At 36.3% G+C, this 21,693-nt stretch overlaps 1 long non-coding RNA gene across 3 annotated transcripts; it reads right to left on the bottom strand.

Moving 5' to 3' along the window:
- Positions 1-1,193: 1,193 nt before the first annotated feature.
- On the bottom strand, positions 1,194-10,141 carry LOC149496738 (uncharacterized). Of its 3 annotated transcripts, XR_016320501.1 has the most exons (5): positions 9,658-10,141; positions 8,925-8,990; positions 8,151-8,209; positions 2,244-2,309; positions 1,194-1,528 (listed from the first exon to the last, which is right to left on the bottom strand). It is a non-coding gene; the product is annotated as an uncharacterized LOC149496738 (long non-coding RNA). The 3 variants fall into 3 exon arrangements; XR_016320502.1 differs by lacking the exons at positions 8,151-8,209; positions 8,925-8,990; positions 9,658-10,141 and adding an exon at positions 2,977-3,456; XR_016320500.1 differs by lacking the exons at positions 1,194-1,528; positions 2,244-2,309 and having other exon boundaries at positions 7,875-8,209; positions 9,658-10,136.
- Positions 10,142-21,693: the final 11,552 nt, after the last annotated feature.

The following is a 21,693-nucleotide window of genomic DNA, read 5'->3' as shown; positions in this document are numbered from 1 at the left end:
AAAGTAATCTTAAAGAAATTATATCATGCAGTAAAATATTATTGAGACTTTTACAGATGTATAAAATAGGCTAAGTGATTATCATTTTGAAAATAAAAATAGAAAATTTTTGGTTCGAACTGGACTGGAATTGCCGGTTAACCGTCGGTTCATGCCAGTTCAGGTTCAGATTTTAACATTTACATGAACCTTAACCGGCCCTTGAACTGCCGGTTCCGGTTCAAAACTTTAAACGACAGTTCCGATCTGATTTCAATTTATCTACAATACAGTTCGATTCCGGTTCAAAATGAACCGTGGCTATGCCTAGTGAAATAGTTTAGTGCTTAGAATCAGAAATACATTCCAAAATATGGCGTCAATACAAAAGCAAAGATAAGGAGGGTGTTTTAGTAATTTAAAAATAAACAGCAGCATTTTTCACTACAAATGTCTCTAGAATTATAGGATTCATGTAAAATGGAGAGATTAAAAAACGCAAAGTCTAAGCACATTTCTATATTTTTCTGCATATTTCAAAAATGAATTTTAAATATAATATTCTTGGTTTTTGAAATATTAGAGGGAAAATGAAAATGTTAAAAATGTTTGTTTCATATTTAAGTTTATTCTGACTCCTTTCTTTGTAAGCAAAAAAAATCCATGATTGAGACTATAAAAGAATCGCTCAACAAAATTGCAAATCAAGAAAAAGGGGCGGTTACAATTTGGAAGCGAGACGCGGACCATGTTCATATGTCTTCTTCCTTGTTTAATCTTTACTACTGCAAAATCTACTCGTAATGCACCTAAAAAGACTGCACAGGAAAACCAGTCCACCTAACGTAGCCATATACATTACTGCATCTATTTGCGTTAGCTTTTTATTTAGTTTATAGCATCTAATTACCTAACCCTAAAGTTTCCTTTCCCTTCTCTATTGGCATTTTCAGTTTGTTTTAACTTATTTGGAATTGGCAGGACGGTGTTCTATGGGCAATACAAGTGCACAAGGCCAGGAGCTAGATTTGCAGGGAGAGTGTCATGGTCAAGAGAACTTACTGATGAGGAAGCTAAGTGTCACGACCCATTTCCGTGGGCCGGACCGGCACTAGGGCCCAGGTAAGCTTAAGGCCCCCGAGGCCCGTAGTAAGCCTAAATTATTCAATCTGTCTACATGATTCTCCTAATTTCAACAAAACAGTAAGCCCATATGACTTAAGATATAAGTTTTATAAAATTTTCAAACATCTGGCCCAATATCAAATAACACATAAAATTTAACCAGGGCCTATTCACAATAACTCATAATTACAATAAGGGCTTACTAGTTTACCTACAGTTAATTACACAATAATTAATTTATAGCGTAGTGCTAACAATAAGGCCCAATTTAAATACACAGCCCTATAACTGCGGAGTCCAAAAAAAAATCTGATAAAAGAATAATTTATACATTCAAAATTAAATATCAAGAATATAAAGTTTACATTTATAACTCTGCGGAGAAGATTGCAGAGCTTCAGTCGGATCAACTGCTTCCTAGTACCTGGGAGGTTTGGAGAGAAGGGGGTGAGTTTTGCAACTCAGTGAATAATAATAAATAATACACACCACATACAGTCAAGCAAAATGCACCCTACTATACTGAATGAACACACAACAGTCAACCATATGACATTACATCAGCACCCACAAACAATATCACCTTCAAATAATCACATCACGTGGAAATTAGTCAGTGGCGTCACCTAAACCCCCGACGAGCCGTCCTCTCAAACAGCCCATCCTCTCAAACATGTGCACCCGGGGAGCCAATCCCCCATATCTGGCCGACCGGTCTAATCCTCACTTGACCAGTCCTCTCAATATTTTATTTTACATTCTCTCTTTTCTTTTCCATATCATCAACATCATTTCATCAATTCATCAGGTGCACACGGGGGCGCCGATCTCCCATTTACCCGGCCGACGGTCCAATTTCATCAGTTCATCAGGATCCATATTTATCGACCGTCCTCACAAACCCAGGGTGACCCACTTCATCCCAACTCCACACAAACAGAGCACAGTATATACACAACACAAATAATCAAACAATTCATTTATCATAATACACCAATTTCATCCAAATGCACAATTATGCATAAGTATAATTATAGTGATCATAACATAATATTTTTGAGAAAATACAATATGTAAATATATAAAAATGTAATGTTATGCAAATGCAGTGTTGACACGCATTATTTATTATTACTCACAGTGATGGAGAGCGAAGTTCTAGCTTTGATTCTGTCCTGGAGGAGCACTAGATGGACCCGGGCGATCTAAGAAATTTAAGAATGACACAAAACAAAAGTAACTACATCAGATAAAGCATTTCTTTACCACTCTTAGAATTTTATTTTAAATTCTTAATTTTTTCTACGTAATCTAATCTCGATATTAATTTCTTTTCTATAATAAATTTTATTTCTCTACCGAACTCTATTTTATTTATTTCTTCTGAAATCTATTTTATTTTCTTTTATTTTCTACTCTCTATAAATAATTAAATTTCTATAATGAATTTTATTTGCTACCGAAATTCATTTTATTTCTACCGAAATTTCGGCAGCATCTCCCCTAAAAATTGGATTTTCCACCTGTTAAAATATCAACAATTTATCTAATAACTCCAAATCACACAGCCCATCCATCGGGCAATCAATCAATCAATTCAATTTTCTCATCCTCCATCCGAAAATCCATATCAACATTACCTTTAATTCTCAATTCTTCATTTCATTCCATTCATGATATTATCATCAAAATTCCTCAATAAATTAATCAAAGGATTTTAAGTGAATCAACATTTATATTATAAATCAATACTGAAAATTAAATTAACTTAATTTAACTACTCACAATTACTAAATTAAATTAACTAAATTAATTAACTACAATAATAAAATTAATTTAAGTAACTAAAATTAGTAGCATTAATTTTATTACCCCAAAATATAATCTTTTGTCGAATTTCGCTAGATCGGGGATTTTCACGCGTGCCGGATCGGAGAGCAGTGGCTGTCGGTGGTCGGAGGCACGCTGGAGCGGCGGCAGAGGCGCGATCTGTTGTGGCGGAGCAGCAGGGCACGGTGGTGGCGCGACAAGGTGGAGACTGTGCTGCTGTTGTGCGCTGCGCAATCTGGCAGAGGGCGGAGCTACTGGCAGTGGCGCGCGAAGGAGCAGTGAGGCGGTGCGACTGGCGGCGTGGAGTGGCGGCGAGGTGGCCCGCGAGGGCTGGGTGGCGCGCGATAGATCTGCTGTCTCTCGCCAGTCACACGCAGACAGACGCAGGGAAGAAGAAAGAAAAGAAAAGAAAGAAAGAAAGAAAGAAAGAAAGAAAGAAGAAGAAGAAGAAGAAGAAGGGAGGAGGAGGCGCAGTGGCTGTGTCGGTGGAGTGGAGTTGAGGCGCTGGTGAGGGTGACGAGTAGAGGTGCAGCGCTGGAGATAAAAAAAAAATGGAATTTTCTAGATGGTTTGGGTCGAACCGGTTCGATTCGGTTCGATTCGACCCATATCTTTGGTTTTCATTTGGTTTTCGGCTTTTTCAGTCGGTTTTCGGTTCGGTTTCTCACAGTGTTCGCATTAAAATATTGAAATAAATTTCCAGGCTGTCGGTTTATTAAATTTAATTGGAAAATCTTTGAAAATAAAAAATTCGGGTTGTTTCAGTCTTCCCCCCTTATAAAAATTCGTCCTCGAATTTTGAAAATAATAAGAAACTAGGATGCAACAGTTGTTTACTACATTGGTGGTTGTGCTTCTCACATAATGATGCAACTGTTAAAAGTTATCACCATAGTTAATTTAAACTTGAGTTGTACTATATCTACAAGTCAAGTCGAGTAAAACATTCATAACCCAAGGCACAGATTCGACTCTAGTATTCACTGTTAAGCGTAAGAATTTAAGTTCCTCATAACCTCTGCTCAAGTAAGGGTTATAACTCTCATTAGCTATATATCATGTGACCTATATTGATGTATCGCCTCATTTATCTCTCACTAGCTATTATAGGCAACGATCATTTCTCAATAAGATACTCATACACAAACCAAGCATTAAATCTTCTGATACTCGCATCCACATATCCAAATTTACTACTATTCCAATTTAGGATCCTTATTATTATTATTATCAAGTTCTACCATTAAGTACCATTCGATCCTTTCCAATTAAAGAGAACAAATTCATTGCACTACCACAAGCTTATTTCGACAGAATCATGACATTTCTCTAACTAATTGCTATCAACTGATAGGAGATCCTGACTTCTATCCCAATCTCATCACATATTTATCAACTTAACCATTTTCCAACGAAGATAGATATACAATCTCATTTCAAATCCTACTAATGAGAATTCATACTATACCATTTCTTAACTAATTATGACAAGAACTTATGCAACTAGTCAAGTTAGCTGTTGACATGCCAAATATTCTTAATGTATTTTCTAAAATATGCACACACCATTCTATTACACTCAACTCCATAAAGAAGTCTAGCCAACATTTTTTTTTTTATCTTGCTCAAGATGTAAAATTCTCCAAACCGTATTTTATATCCAATTTACCTAGGTCTACGTATCCAGATATCCTAAACAAGTAGTGCCTTTTGCTCTAGCTAAGTATGAGATTAAGGATATTAAACCTATAATCCAACTCCTGATTAAACTATGTCCTTTGTTTTATGTTTCTTCTTACCCATGAATACCTAAGAATATTCAGATAATAATATCATTGGGTTATTCTTTCTCTCCAAGTTTGTCTATCACCTCCAAATTCGTAAAATTTATACCTAATACAATCTAGGAATATCCTCAACCATAATTATGTTCTCTCTATATTCTTTACTCCAAACAAGGTTAATTCCTCATTGAATCCTTCAACATCAGAGTTGCAATGTACCATTCCTCGAATGGACCTAACTAATTAAGTATTCTCTTAAACCATAAGATCTGTCACAAACTGCCATTTATAACACAATTCTATTCATTCAATCATAATTTCCACCAATTGCTAAGAAATTCAGAATAGCTTTACATCGACTCCAAATCATATATGAATGACTCTCATCCTAATTGATATCTCAATCATTCCATGAGCAAATTTTAAATTAATAAATTACCATATTAACACACTTAAGTTGGTCTTCAAGTATAGTGAAGATGTAATCTTAGACCATCTTGTTAACACATCCGATAATCTTATAATTCATGTTTTCAGTTTTTGAATACTTGTGTGTATTCTTCTCCCTAAAATTATCCCAAATTTACTTGTTTATTCTTACACAAATCTCAATATTCCAAATGAACAGTAAATTAAAACCCAGTTAGTTCATTGATATATAAAATACTGCAGATACCCTTCTGTTCCCTAGAGGCGTAATTATATCTCCCTTTCTCCATCCAATAAACTAAGTAACTTACAAAAATGCACTAAGTAATAGGAATTTCTTATTCTAACTACTTTGCATCAAGACATTACATTTATTCATATTCATCGTCATCTCAAGCTGAATCTCATGATTCTTCATCAACTCTTATTTCAAGTTATTAGTATTAATAACACTTATCACTTGTACATAATACATTTATAAGCTCAATATATGGATTCAATTAATATAACTCATAAAACTATTTTCTAACTACATATTCTAAACTAATTATTCTAAAGCATCTTTTAATTTTCTAAATTTTCATAAATCTTAAATTTATTTACCGCATCAAATTACTATTCATGATCATTTAAATTCTTAATATCCACCTTATCTCTATTCTCCATGAGATATAACAAGAAACTTTTCAATTATACAAATATTATTCTCCTCTATTCTTTATATTCAAATTATGTTCAAATTATATTCAACCTATAATTTTCCTAATATAATTATCACCCCAATATAATAGCGTTTTAATCCCAAAACCACTAATTGCCTTTGTTATCTTTTACTTTTATTTTATTATACTTGGTCCATAGACTTAGTCTGACTTATTAAACATCCTACATGTACTAGGATCTAAATTATATCCTGTCTAATACACTCACTACATACTAAACTTTCACTGTATTAATTCCTAGATTATACTAACTATCCTTTAATTATATATACCACCCTCGTAATTCTATAAACGATCAACCTCATCGCCCCACTTATCATTTTTCTACCAGACATTCCTTTATATTCCTGAATGTCCTTAAGATTAGGTCCATAACTCTTTCATTACTTGTAAATACTCCTATTAACTATTAGTCAATCTTTTTATCAATTCTTGATCAATTTGTCTTAAAATTTATTCTCGTATAAGCATAGTGAGATCAACGCGAACCACAATTTTTCCTACACTCGTGAAATCCCAAAATATAAAAATCTTTATCTTAGATCCTCTGATGTATCATTATTCCTATTTGCATCAAATTTTCTAACAATTATCCTTAATTTGTCAAACCTCTAATTACTAGCTATCCTCATTTAAATCACATTAATTCATATTCCTCACCTTTATGTATTTGATTCTTTTCTTAATATTCATTCAGTAACAGGACTAGATCCATTCTTACTTATCTACTTCATTGGTATAACATCAATTCAATAATTGGATAATTACCTCTCCAGGTCTGATGTCATTCATCAATACACTTAATCATCATGCCCCACTATTTACATAACATAATTACCTTGATTCCCTTATAGAATTGTTCCTCGGATCATAGAATCCCCCATTGAATAAAATTCATTGTTTGTACTTTACATACCATCGAGTGTGCAACAATTATTTTAAACATCAAATTTTAAACATCAAAAGACTAAATACCATTAGATAAACCATAAGATTCCACAAGCCACACAATATCCACCACTAAGTACATAAAGATTAGAGTAATTTATCTCTTACTGAAAATCGCGATTTACTTTTCTTTTAACCACAATAATTTATATTATTCCCTATATTCACACCCTAAAAAAAATAGTTGATGAATACAACAATACACTTTGCTCTACCAAGCAGGGATTATTCATAAATAAAACTTACTTCATATAATAATTCCACCAATATTATTCTTTATGAAAAATACTCATCACCATTATCATATCAAATCACACCAAATCCTTCAATATTCAGACCTTATAAAAATCATGTATATCCATTCCATCCAGAAAAATATTTATCTCAATAATTATAATAAATTCCACCAACCAACATCATGTAAATATCACCAAATACATATATTAATTCAAGGCACCACTTAAATAGATTCTAATGTCCTTAAATCCGAACCATTTAGTTCTCTTAATAAATAATTAGCAACTCATTCTCAATTCCACAGGCACACATATACACACATTCCTGCATTTTTATATATGTATTCCATATTCAACACGTATTAAATAAAAATAGCACACTTTCATCATCTAACTTCAACTTATTAATCCTATATAACTTATCTTCTTACCTACTTAAATTATATATGAATATTATTTATTCCATAGAAGGATTCTAGTTTACGTTTAAACCATCCCCTTAGCATCATTAGCTAAATCACATCTCTAGAGGACAAGGATACAAATTTTAATTATTAAACAACTTGACTTTAACCTGACTGCGAACAACGCTGAAGAGGAAAGCAAGAAAGACTATGTCAAGACATGACAGGAATTACTCCGCAGTTACATCTAGACTTATGAACTTTTGCTCTGATACCACCTTTGTCACGACCCATTTCCGTGGGCCGGACCGGCACTAGGGCCCAGGTAAGCTTAAGGCCCCCGAGGCCCGTAGTAAGCCTAAATTATTCAATCTGTCTACATGATTCTCCTAATTTCAACAAAACAGTAAGCCCATATGACTTAAGATATAAGTTTTATAAAATTTTCAAACATCTGGCCCAATATCAAATAACACATAAAATTTAACCAGGGCCTATTCACAATAACTCATAATTACAATAAGGGCTTACTAGTTTACCTACAGTTAATTACACAATAATTAATTTATAGCGTAGTGCTAACAATAAGGCCCAATTTAAATACACAGCCCTATAACTGCGGAGTCCAAAAAAAAATCTGATAAAAGAATAATTTATACATTCAAAATTAAATATCAAGAATATAAAGTTTACATTTATAACTCTGCGGAGAAGATTGCAGAGCTTCAGTCGGATCAACTGCTTCCTAGTACCTGGGAGGTTTGGAGAGAAGGGGGTGAGTTTTGCAACTCAGTGAATAATAATAAATAATACACACCACATACAGTCAAGCAAAATGCACCCTACTATACTGAATGAACACACAACAGTCAACCATATGACATTACATCAGCACCCACAAACAATATCACCTTCAAATAATCACATCACGTGGAAATTAGTCAGTGGCGTCACCTAAACCCCCGACGAGCCGTCCTCTCAAACAGCCCATCCTCTCAAACATGTGCACCCGGGGAGCCAATCCCCCATATCTGGCCGACCGGTCTAATCCTCACTTGACCAGTCCTCTCAATATTTTATTTTACATTCTCTCTTTTCTTTTCCATATCATCAACATCATTTCATCAATTCATCAGGTGCACACGGGGGCGCCGATCTCCCATTTACCCGGCCGACGGTCCAATTTCATCAGTTCATCAGGATCCATATTTATCGACCGTCCTCACAAACCCAGGGTGACCCACTTCATCCCAACTCCACACAAACAGAGCACAGTATATACACAACACAAATAATCAAACAATTCATTTATCATAATACACCAATTTCATCCAAATGCACAATTATGCATAAGTATAATTATAGTGATCATAACATAATATTTTTGAGAAAATACAATATGTAAATATATAAAAATGTAATGTTATGCAAATGCAGTGTTGACATGCATTATTTATTATTACTCACAGTGATGGAGAGCGAAGTTCTAGCTTTGATTCTGTCCTGGAGGAGCACTAGATGGACCCGGGCGATCTAAGAAATTTAAGAATGACACAAAACAAAAGTAACTACATCAGATAAAGCATTTCTTTACCACTCTTAGAATTTTATTTTAAATTCTTAATTTTTTCTACGTAATCTAATCTCGATATTAATTTCTTTTCTATAATAAATTTTATTTCTCTACCGAACTCTATTTTATTTATTTCTTCTGAAATCTATTTTATTTTCTTTTATTTTCTACTCTCTATAAATAATTAAATTTCTATAATGAATTTTATTTGCTACCGAAATTCATTTTATTTCTACCGAAATTTCGGCAGCATCTCCCCTAAAAATTGGATTTTCCACCTGTTAAAATATCAACAATTTATCTAATAACTCCAAATCACACAGCCCATCCATCGGGCAATCAATCAATCAATTCAATTTTCTCATCCTCCATCCGAAAATCCATATCAACATTACCTTTAATTCTCAATTCTTCATTTCATTCCATTCATGATATTATCATCAAAATTCCTCAATAAATTAATCAAAGGATTTTAAGTGAATCAACATTTATATTATAAATCAATACTGAAAATTAAATTAACTTAATTTAACTACTCACAATTACTAAATTAAATTAACTAAATTAATTAACTACAATAATAAAATTAATTTAAGTAACTAAAATTAGTAGCATTAATTTTATTACCCCAAAATATAATCTTTTGTCGAATTTCGCTAGATCGGGGATTTTCACGCGTGCCGGATCGGAGAGCAGTGGCTGTCGGTGGTCGGAGGCACGCTGGAGCGGCGGCAGAGGCGCGATCTGTTGTGGCGGAGCAGCAGGGCACGGTGGTGGCGCGACAAGGTGGAGACTGTGCTGCTGTTGTGCGCTGCGCAATCTGGCAGAGGGCGGAGCTACTGGCAGTGGCGCGCGAAGGAGCAGTGAGGCGGTGCGACTGGCGGCGTGGAGTGGCGGCGAGGTGGCCCGCGAGGGCTGGGTGGCGCGCGATAGATCTGCTGTCTCTCGCCAGTCACACGCAGACAGACGCAGGGAAGAAGAAAGAAAAGAAAAGAAAGAAAGAAAGAAAGAAAGAAAGAAAGAAGAAGAAGAAGAAGAAGAAGGGAGGAGGAGGCGCAGTGGCTGTGTCGGTGGAGTGGAGTTGAGGCGCTGGTGAGGGTGACGAGTAGAGGTGCAGCGCTGGAGATAAAAAAAAAATGGAATTTTCTAGATGGTTTGGGTCGAACCGGTTCGATTCGGTTCGATTCGACCCATATCTTTGGTTTTCATTTGGTTTTCGGCTTTTTCAGTCGGTTTTCGGTTCGGTTTCTCACAGTGTTCGCATTAAAATATTGAAATAAATTTCCAGGCTGTCGGTTTATTAAATTTAATTGGAAAATCTTTGAAAATAAAAAATTCGGGTTGTTTCACTAAGCCTTTTATTTCTTTTAGCTTCACTGATGGATCTGAATGGATCAAAATATAAACTCCTATATGTCCTTGTTATGTTAATTACATCTCATCTCATCTGTAAAAAAGTAAGACTAAAAACCATCTAAGTGTGAGAATTTTGGTGCCGTCCAAACGCCCACTAAAGCCTAGCTTAATTTTATTAAAAAAAAAAAGGCTTGAGCTTAATTATTTTTTTAAATGAAAAAGGGTATTTATAGTAAATCTAAAAAATTAACTGTAACACCCACTGCCCAGTCTCGAGAGACCCGACAGTGGATGCCACATTCGGTGCCGCAGGCACCGTCCTAACCTACATATAATCATATTATGAATTAGAAGTGACTTAGTATTCACAAGTTTAACAAGTAATATAGTAATTTTTTTGGACCAAAAAATAATACCGACTCCCGGACCTGTAGTACTATTCACAGACCGGTAAACTACTATTCCAAATACAGAAAAATAGGGCATTACAGCTCTCCCCCCTTAAAGAATTTCGTCCTCGAAATTCACCTGAATTAAACAACTGAGGATGCTGTTGTCTCATAATATCTTCACTTTCCCACGTAGCTTCCTCGGTCTTATGGTTTCTCCAAAGAACCTTTACCAAAGGAATTCTCTTATTCCTTAGTTGCTTGATTTTCCTAGCAAGTATCCTCACTGGTTCTTCCTCATAAGTTAAATCTGGCTCGATAGTAACAGATTCCACTGATATCACATGTGATGGGTTGGACCGATACCTCCTCAATATAGATACGAGGAAAACATTATGTATCCTATCCAAGTCTGGTGGTAAAGCTAGTCTATAGGCCAATGGACCCACACGCTCAATGATCTCGTATGGACCAACGAACCTAGGACTAAGCTTACCCTTTCTTCCAAATCTCAATATCTTTTTCCACTGAGATACCTTAAGGAAAACCTTATCTCCCACTACATACTCTATATCTCTCCTCTTCAAATCTGTATAAGATTTCTGATGATCTGAAGCTGCTTTCAATCTATCTCTGATAATTCTAACCTTTTCCTCTGTATCTCGAATCAAATCCAGACCTACCATCTTGCCCTCACTCAATTCTGACCAACATAGTGGAGTCCTACATCTCCTACCATATAGTGCTTTAAAAGGAGCCATCTGAATGCTCGATTAATAACTATTATTGTAGGCAAATTCTGCAAGTCGAATGTACTTCTCCCAACTGTCCTCAAACTCAATAGCAGAAGCTCTCAACATATCCTCCAAAATCTGAATAACCCGCTCTGACTGACCATCTGTCTGAAGATGAAAAGTTGTGCTGAAATTCAACTTAGTACCCAGGGCTTCATGTAGCTTCTTCCAAAATCTAGAAGTAAATCTTGGATCTCTATTTGAAATGATGAAAGAAGGAACCCCATGTAATCTCACTATCTCATCTATATAAAGCTCTACATACTGCTCCATGGCGAAATCGGTCCTAATAGGAAGAAAGTGTGCTGACTTAGTTAATCGGTCAACTATTACCCATACAACATCTTTCTTTTTAGGAGTTAAGGGTAACCCAGTCACAAAATCCGTAGTAACCTTATCCCATTTCCACTCTGGAATAGAAGTAGGGTGTAGCAAACCAGAAGGAAACTGATGCTGTGCTTTAACTTGCTGGCACGTCAAACATCTCGACACATAATCTGTGATATCCCTCTTCATCGCCTGCCACCAATACTGTGATTTCAAATCTTGATACATCTTATTACTACCAGGATGCATAGAATAAGGACTACTATGAGCTTCCTTTAAGATACTCTTTCTCAGCTCTGAAATTTTAGGCATACAAATCCCGTCCCCAAAGTACAAGCAGTCATCATCTCTAATCACAAATCTCGATTTCTTTCCATCTTTGACTAGGTCTTTCCACAAGGCAATCGTCTCATCATCCCTCTGTGCATCTCGAATCTGCTGAAGTAGGCTCGGTCTAACCATAAGCTCTGCCATAAGTGCACCATTATTAGCTACAGATAATCGAGTATTCATAGCACGTAAAGCAACCAAGGACTTCCTACTAAGTGCATCTGCTACCACATTAGCTTTACCAGGATGGTAATCAATGGTGAAGTCGTAGTCTTTAAGTAGTTCTAACCATCTACACTGTCTTAATCATTAAGCTCCTTTTGAGTAAGCAGATACTTCAGACTCTTATGATCTGTATACAGATGACATTTCTCACCATACAAATAATGCCTCCAAATCTTCAAAGCAAAAACTCTAGCTGCAAACTCCAAATCGTGAGTAGGGTAGTTCTTCTCATGTGGTTTAAGCTATCTAGAAGCATAAGCAACTACCTTACCCTCCTGCATAAGCACACAACCCAAACCATTATGTGAAGCATCACTATACACGTCATACGATCTACCCAAAACTGGCTGTTTCAACACTGGAGCCTTAGTAAGCATCGCCTTAAGCTTCTCAAAACTATTTTGACATTTATCAGTCCACTCAAATCTGACATCTTTTCGAAGAATTCTAGTCAAAGGAGCCGCAATGAGAGAAAATTCCTTGATAAATCTTCTATAATAACCAGCAAATCCTAAGAAACTCCGAATCTCTATAACATTCTTAGGTGGCTTCCATTCAAGCACTGCCTCTATCTTCTTCGAATCAACTCTAATACCCTCAGTAGAAATAATGTGACCCAAGAAAGCAATCTTAGACAACTAGAATTCACACTTACTCAACTTAGCATACAACTGTCTCTCTTTCAATATCTGAAGTACAAGTCTCAAATGGTGATCATGATCCTCTCTAGTCCGAGAATATACCAAGATGTCATCAATGAATACCACCACAAATTGATCCAAGTAGGGATGGAAGATCCGGTTCATCAAATCCATGAAAACTGCAAGAGCATTCGTCAACCCAAACGGCATCACCAAGAATTCATAGTGAGCACAACGTGTCTTGAAAGCAGTCTTAGGTACATCTGATGACTTAACTCCCAATTGATAGTAACCCGATCTCAGATCTATCTTCGAGAACACACTAGCTCCTCTCAACTGATCAAATAAATCATCTATCTGGGGCAATGGATACCGATTCTTCACAGTAACTTTGTTAAGTTGTCTGTAATCAATACACAATCTCAGTGATCCATCCTTCTTCTTTACAATCAATATTGGAGCACCCCATGGAGATACACTAGGATGAATGAAACCCTTATCAAGCAACTCCTGAATCTGTATCTTCAACTCTTTCAACTCAGTAGTCGCCATCCGATATGGAGCAATGGATATCGGTGCAGTACCAGGCATAACTTCAACACTAAACTCAACCTCTCTATCAGGAGGTGAACCAGGCAACTCTTCTGGAAATACATCCGGAAAATCACATATTGTGGGTATATCATGCACACAAGGAGATTCTAACTTTGGAGCAAGTACACAGGCTAAGTATGCCTCATAACCATGCTGGATCAATCTTCTAGCAGTAGAAGCAAAAATAACATTAGAGAGGTAATCTGACCTCTCACCCTCAACTACAATCTCCTCACCAGATGAAGTCAGGAGGGTTATCCTCTTAAGTCTACAATCAATCATAACTCTATGTCTAGATAATCAATCCATACCCAATATCACATTGAACTCACGACACGAAAAGGCAACTCTATCAGATCTCCTAAAAATACATGGCCATATATTACCAATGGACAATCCCTATACACCTAATTAACTACCACACTATGACCCAATGGATTAGTAACTTCAATATTATGCTCTAACATATCAGCATGCATATTACCCAATCTACCCACATGTATGCATAAATATGAATGCGTAGAACCAGGATCAATCAAAGCATGTACAAAAATATCAAGGATAGAGAATGTACCAACTATAACATCTGGGGCATCCTACTCCTCCCTAGTCCTGATAGCATATGCTCTGGCAGGTGCTCTGGACTCAAGTTTGTCCATTGTCTCTGAAACTGGCCTCTGACTTCCAGTGCCTCCTGTATCACCATGGCCTCTACCTCTGCCTCTCGGAACAAAGGGAGCTGGCCTCCTTACCTATGGAGCTGAACTAGCTAAAGTCATAGGGCAGTCTTGAAGCATATGCTCTGTAGACCCACAACGAAAGCATGCCCAGAAAATCTCATATAAGCCCCGGGATGCCTCTAACCACACTGGGCAAATGTCGGAATATTAATCCATGCAGTACCTCCACCACTAGCAACAGATGTGGTCTATGGAGCTGCTCTACCAAAAGTACCCTGTCCATGTCTCTGTCCCGGTCTAGACCAAGTCTTTGGTGCACCTCTATGCCTCTTACTACTAGACTGAGCCCCAGAAGTCTGTCCAGATGTCATACCCTGAAATCTGTTCTATTGACCCAGTTGACGCCGCTGTCTCCTAGCCTACTGCTTATTTCTAACTTTTTCAAGCTCTAATGCTGCCTTCACTAGGGAAGACAATGATGTATAAGGCTGAGCAACCAAATGCATTCTGTATTCATCATGCAATCCTTTCCTAAAGCGCTTGCACCTGTCCAACTCACTAGGAATCATCTCTGTAGCATACCTACTCAACCGGATGAACTCTCTCTCATATTCTGACACAGTCATTCTACCATGTTTTAACTCTAAAAACTCGATTTTACGTTGGTCAATGTAAAGCTCCCCCATGTATTTCTGTCTAAACTCAGAAAGAAAGAAGTTCCAAGTCCTCTGCTCAACACTAACTGTTCGTGATACCGTCTCCCACCACTGATAAGCTTCCTCCCTCAATAAGGAAGTGGCACAAACCGAACTATCTAGAGGTGAGCACTGCATCTGCTCCAATATCCTCTCCAAAGATTGAAGCCAATTCTCTGCCACAGAATCCATATCATCCTTTCTACCCCTGAACTCAATAGCTCCATATTTCCTCAGTTTCTCAATAGGGGGACGAACTAGAATAGGGGTTAGAGCAACTAGAGCCTAGGGAACAGCTCCCGCTGCCTACCTTAAAGCAGCAACTAACTGCTGAAAAAATATATCCTGTTTAGGCCCCGCAGGACCTGCAGCAGCTGGCCCACCCTCGAGGCGTGCTCCGCATCAGAACCCATAGCACCACTAGCGGCATCACCAATAGGAATACCACCACTAGGAGGGACATAACTATCCACCTCCTCATCAGACAGATGTTGAGACATCACTCAACTCCTACAAAGACTAAAAGGTTCGCATCAGAGAGAAGTTCCAAACCAAACCAATATGGCATGTATTTAACTTAATTATTCATACTCTCACTTCAAAATAGATAAATTCCTATATATGCATATAGTCCTAGAACCGCCTAAACCTATGCTCTGATACCACTAAATGTAACACCCACTGCCCATTCCCAAGAGACCCGACGGTGGATGCCATATTCAATGCCGGAGGCACCGTCCTAACCTACATATAATCATATTATGAATTAGAAGTGACTTAATATTCACAAGTTTAACAAGTAATAATATATTTTTTTTTGAAAATGATTTGGGAGAATTCTATAGAAAAACTACAAAAGTTTCTCCTAAAAATAGAAGTCGCCAAACATGTGAATTCAAAGCACTCCCAAATTCATACTCTAAACCCCCATCGAACTCCAATAACAACACAATAGCACTTCTATAATTTCATAACTACATAATTCCTCAATAACATTTTAATATTCATCAATTAAATGCATTCATTTGAAATATATCAAAATCTAACATTCTAACCATTAAATAAGTTCCAAGTTTATCTCCAATAAATTATCACGACCCGTTCCCGTGGGTCGGATCGGCACTAGGGCCCAGGTAAGCTTAAGGCCCCCAAGGCCCGTAGTAAGCCTAAAACACTAGAATCTATTATCTCAATATAAAATTCAACATTCAGCCCATATGACTATGAAAAATAAACCTCAAGATTTTATTATATCTCGGCCCAAGTTTATCTTCGACAACATTCCATAGTTCGGGCCCAATTTACAATACATCACATCTCTAATATGGGCTCACAGAATTATTTCGTCTATGTTAATACACGACTAAATACACGTAAATCCTACAACTGCAGAGTCACTAACTGTTTAATATACATAGCTTCTTATACATATAGTTACATAGCAAAATAATTATAGAACTGGGAAAACTTCTTTATAGCCCTGCAGCGAAGAAACATAGCTTAAACCGAATTAAAGAGAAACTTACTTCCTTAAAAATTAAACAAGACATGTGAGTTTTCTAAGGAGTAATAATTATTGCACAACACACGTAGTCACACAAATGTGTAAACATATCAATCTAGTCATCTGACAAGTTATATGCTCACGAAGCCAGTCACACAAATGGCATATCACCAGCACTCACAATCATTAACATCTTCATATAATCACATCACGTGGAAATTGGTCTATGGAGTCACCGGAACCCCCGATGAGACGTCCTCCCACATGGCCCATCCTCTCATAACGTGTACACCAGGGAGCCGATCCCCCATACATGGCCGACCGGTCTAATCCTCACTTGACCAACCCTCTCATTGTTTTTCCATTCTCTCTTTTCTTTTCCATACCATCAGGAGGCCACCCTGTGGTTTTTCATATCATCCATATCATATCATCAGGCGCACACGGGGGCGCCGATCTCCCCATACATGGCCGATGGTATCGTAGACCGTCCTCACAGTCCCATGGAGACCCACTTTATCCCAATTCCACACAAACATGGCAAAACATTGTCACATCATAACTAATCAAGCATTTCAATTAAATGCAGACATATTGATCAATTAAACATCGAAATGCAATGCACAATTAGACATCCATACTCAATGCAAATAAATAAATAAATAGTATTAACAATAATCAACAATAATAAAATAAATAATAATAAACAATAATAAGGAAAATAAATAATTGAATAATTAAATGGATAATAATAAAATAATTAGAGAATTTTATTTATTATGTATCAAGTTAAAGGATCCATCTGAATAAACCTATTAATCATGTTATTAATTAAGACTAGTCTAGGTTCTATCAAAATTTCGGCAGAACCTCCCTTAAAAATAGGACTATCTACCTGTTTAGATATCACAATATTATTATATATTTATCAATCAATACACATAGCCCATCCATCGGGCAATCAATACACATAGCCCATCCATCGGGCAATCAATCAACTTAATTCTCATCCTCCTTCAATAGCAACATCATAGCTAACAAACTATTTAAATCATCTATCCATTATACATTACTCGTTTATACATATATATATGTGTCCTTCTAATACAACACAAAAACTCAAATGATTGATGCCAACTTGCAGAAATCAAAGTTTTCTATGTTAAAATCATGGATTAAACATTAACTAACTATTCCTATCAAAATCAAATTTACAACTTCAATGTACTATACTAGGCTACAATTTACCAAAAAAAAAAAATTGAAATAATTGCTGCCAAATCTAAAAGTCTAGGCTTCATGATTAAATTTTCATATTTTACACACTAGCTAACTCAATACCCTACAAGAACTTCATTTACAACTGCAAATACCCATCCCAAACATTATAATACAAAGAACCAACTAATTAACTGCTGCTAGCTCACGGAATTCAAAATTTTCTATTTAATACCCAAAATATATCCATTGGTTTGCACATAACTTATTAAAATTCAATTTAATTTACTTAATTACTCAATTAATTTCATTAATTAATTAATTTAGAATTTATACAAAAATCGAGAATTGAGTCTTAGAGCATACCGATCGAAAATCGGGCACCGATTCCACGACCGCACGAAGAGGAGATCATTCTGCCTCTTAGGGCCTCGCCGGAGTGTTGCCGGTCGGTCATCGGATAGCCGCTGCCGGCTGCCATGCACAGTGGTCGGAATGTCGAACTTCACCGGAATCGAGCGATTCATACACCACCAGACTCGAAATCTTGTGGGGAACCTAAATGTGATGTTAGTTTGTAGAATTGCTGCGTCAATTCGCCGGAAATAGACCCGACCGCTGCCGTGCCCGCCATTCGCGGTTGCTCTCCAAAACTCCAGCGAAATCACGAATCGGTGGAGGGAAAATATTCATGTGGAGGAGTGGGATCGATGGAGACCATCCCCAGCACCTGAAGCTGACAGAATGGCGAGATTTCACTGGAATGCTCCACTGCACGGCGCACCGCCTTCCAAGCACAGTCTCTAATGATTCAGGCCACCATTGCACAAACCAAAACTACCAAACTGATTGTCTCGTCAAGCTCTTGAGTTTAGACTCCTCACTTGTCGGAGTTAGTGGCCATTTGGCCGAAAAACGGTAAGGAAAGGGAGGAGGAGGCTACCGCTCATGCTGAAAAATGAAGAAAGAAGAAGAAGAGAAGAAGAAAAAGAAAATAAGTTGGTTTCTAGATCATTTCGGTTCGATTCGAATCGATTTGGTCTGATTCAATGATTTGGCTTGATTTTCACTCGATTCTCAGGTTTTTCCACTGGTTTTCAAGTTATTCGTGTGGTTTCGAAAAATCAATTTGATTCCGAGTCCAGTTCGATTTATTTGATTATTTTAATTAGGTTCCATAACGTTTCCTCCATTAACTCAATAAAGATAAAAATATAAATAGTAATGATATTTGATTTTTTTTTTTAGGAAAATTAATTTACATATATATACATAATAGATTAATTGCTGGAGTTTCATATTGTTTCTCGAAAATTTAACTGTTCTCAATTCAAAAATTTTGACAATATATTTGGGCTTGGGCCCAACTCGCAAAACCTAGACTCAAATTAAGATTGTTCGGTATTTATAGCCCATATCGTCAAAAAAATTCAGATTTTTGATTTAATAAAAAAATTCTAAAGTTTTGAAAATAAAATTTCAGGGTGTTTCATATATACACCAAAAAAATTTACAATAACATGCTTAAGTCATAAATTAAATAATATAGTCTCCAAAAATATAATACTTATACATGCCATAATTTCTTAGTTACATAAAACACTAATCAACTACCAAAATATCTCTTTAGCTCTGATGCTACTCTTCTGGTCTTCAAGTAGCAAACACAGACTCCAACCTATGCATGATAAATTCAACGCACTGAGTATAAAACTCAGTGGTGCTTATGAAACACAACAAACCAATGTTGTGATGACAACATACTTAAAACACAAACTTCATAAAATCATTTATATACATAGAATCATTAAATTTTAACATGCATTAACATATATACACCAACAAATCATGCTTTAGAAACCCATTTGATATCATAAATAAGTTATTGTAAACTAAGATTTATTAAAACAATGTGATCTCATTTATTTCATTGCCTTAAAAATATTTTACAAGGGCTCACATACACTTAGTAGAAAAAGAAGCAGATAAGTTTTCATAGCTTATTCATAATGGCCTTAAGTCGCCAACTTATCATAACATATAAAGCGCGTCTGCCCTAACATAAGATACCCACATGCCTAGCATATGATCATAGCTTCTTATCATAATGGCATCAAATGCCGAGTATGCTCATCTTGCATAATAAATCATATCATGCAACAAATTCACATCAAATATAATTGAGCCCAAAATTCTTATTTTTAATTCTTAATTTATAACATTTCTCATAAAATTCATTTTCTTTAGTCTCCTTAAAATCATAATAAAAACTAAATTTGAACTTAAGTAATTTATGCAATTCCATACTTCGGCACAAATACTTATCATAGGAAAAATTTCTTTTAAACTCATTTTCTTTTAAAACTCTTCTTAAATTCATAATAAGATTTATTATGATGAAAACCTTAGCAATTAAATCATATTTTCCTTATGCAATTCAAAGCACATATACTTAAAAACACCCATTCTCATAAACTTTAAAACATAGGAAATTTTCAACATTAAAGTGACCTTGACCTTTGCTCTGTTTTTAAGACATAACCTGAGTTATAGGTCTCCAAATTGAATGAAATTAGAGTCATTAGCAAGATAAGACAAAATAATACAAATGTTATGAATGGACCACAGCCCAGATCAATCTGTAAGACAACAAACAAAAGCTAGGAACACAGACTAATAGTCCAGACCTGATTTAGCAGAACCAAGTCCAATGTTTATTAAATTCCTACTTAAACAAACACTCAAATTAAACTAATCCAAAACCAGGGAAGTCTCAAGATAGAGGGAAGCAACTTTCATGAAGAACTCAGAATATAATCTTGTCATTATAGTGGTCAAGATGGGCACTCAATTCAATGATGCATGTGGCCTGACATAACAGAGTCAGTTTGGGTATTTCAGCCGTAAGTAGAGCTATATATTCCAAATTTGACACAAGAGGATCGGTTGGACAGCTATGAATTAGACCTACAACTTTGACGAAGGACTCAGACACAAATGGGAAATATAAAGGATCGAAAAGTTATCCTTAATCTCACCCAATAACACATTTTTCCCATATTCAGCTTACTTTAACCATGAAAAGAACATGAAAGACAAAGATACAAGGTAGAGATTTCTACCACATACTAAAGACTCATCAAACATCACCCAAGAGGATGTTATGTGATAGGTGTTAATTCTATAGTATTTTAATATAGTTTTTATTTAAATTTTAGTAAGTTTTTATTGCTTTAATTTAATTTTAAATCACTTTTAGTATAATTATGTTCAAAAGCTTTCTTGATCTTTAATCCGCTTGAGCTAAGAGAAAATTGCAGAAATTTGGCGCAGAAAAAGAACTTTATAATACAAAGCACTTAGCCTCTAGCACGCCCAGGCCGTGCTAAAAAGCACAACCGTGCTAGAAGCCAAGGAAACCAAAGGAGAGACAGAAGAGAGCATAGCCAGGGTGTGCCAAAAGGCACGGCCGTGCTATAATGGGACCAGGGCGTGTCAAGCATAGCACGCCCATGACAACTCTAGGCAGACTTCCAAAGAAGAGCACGCCCTTCCCGTGCTAAATGGCACGCCCGTGCCTCAATGCTTCGCTAGCCCGTGCTACCTAGCACGCCCCGTGCTTCACTGGCCAGACTTCCAGACTAAAGCACACCCAGCCCGTGCCAGGAAGCACGCCTGTGCTGCGCAGGCGGAACCAGCAAGAATTTAATGTGCAAATCAAGTTTTTTCTCACATGGGCCGACCTCGGGAGTTTCCTAAACACACTAAACAAGACCTGAACCTATTCTTGGGGAAAAAGGAGTCCTAATCAAGAAGAAATCAAGAACCTAAACAGTCATGATCTCTTATAAAGGATTTTGCACTAAATAAGGATTCTATTTCCTAAAAGGAGTCAAACTTGCCTTCAAGA

This window comes from Jatropha curcas, chromosome 4 (genome assembly GCF_041381405.1).
Source record: "Jatropha curcas cultivar XTBG-Jc1 chromosome 4, XTBG_Jcur_1.0, whole genome shotgun sequence".
Classification (NCBI taxonomy): domain Eukaryota; kingdom Viridiplantae; phylum Streptophyta; class Magnoliopsida; order Malpighiales; family Euphorbiaceae; genus Jatropha; species Jatropha curcas.
Note: the sequence above shows the minus strand (reverse complement) of the source record. Positions and strands in the feature narration are given on the sequence as shown.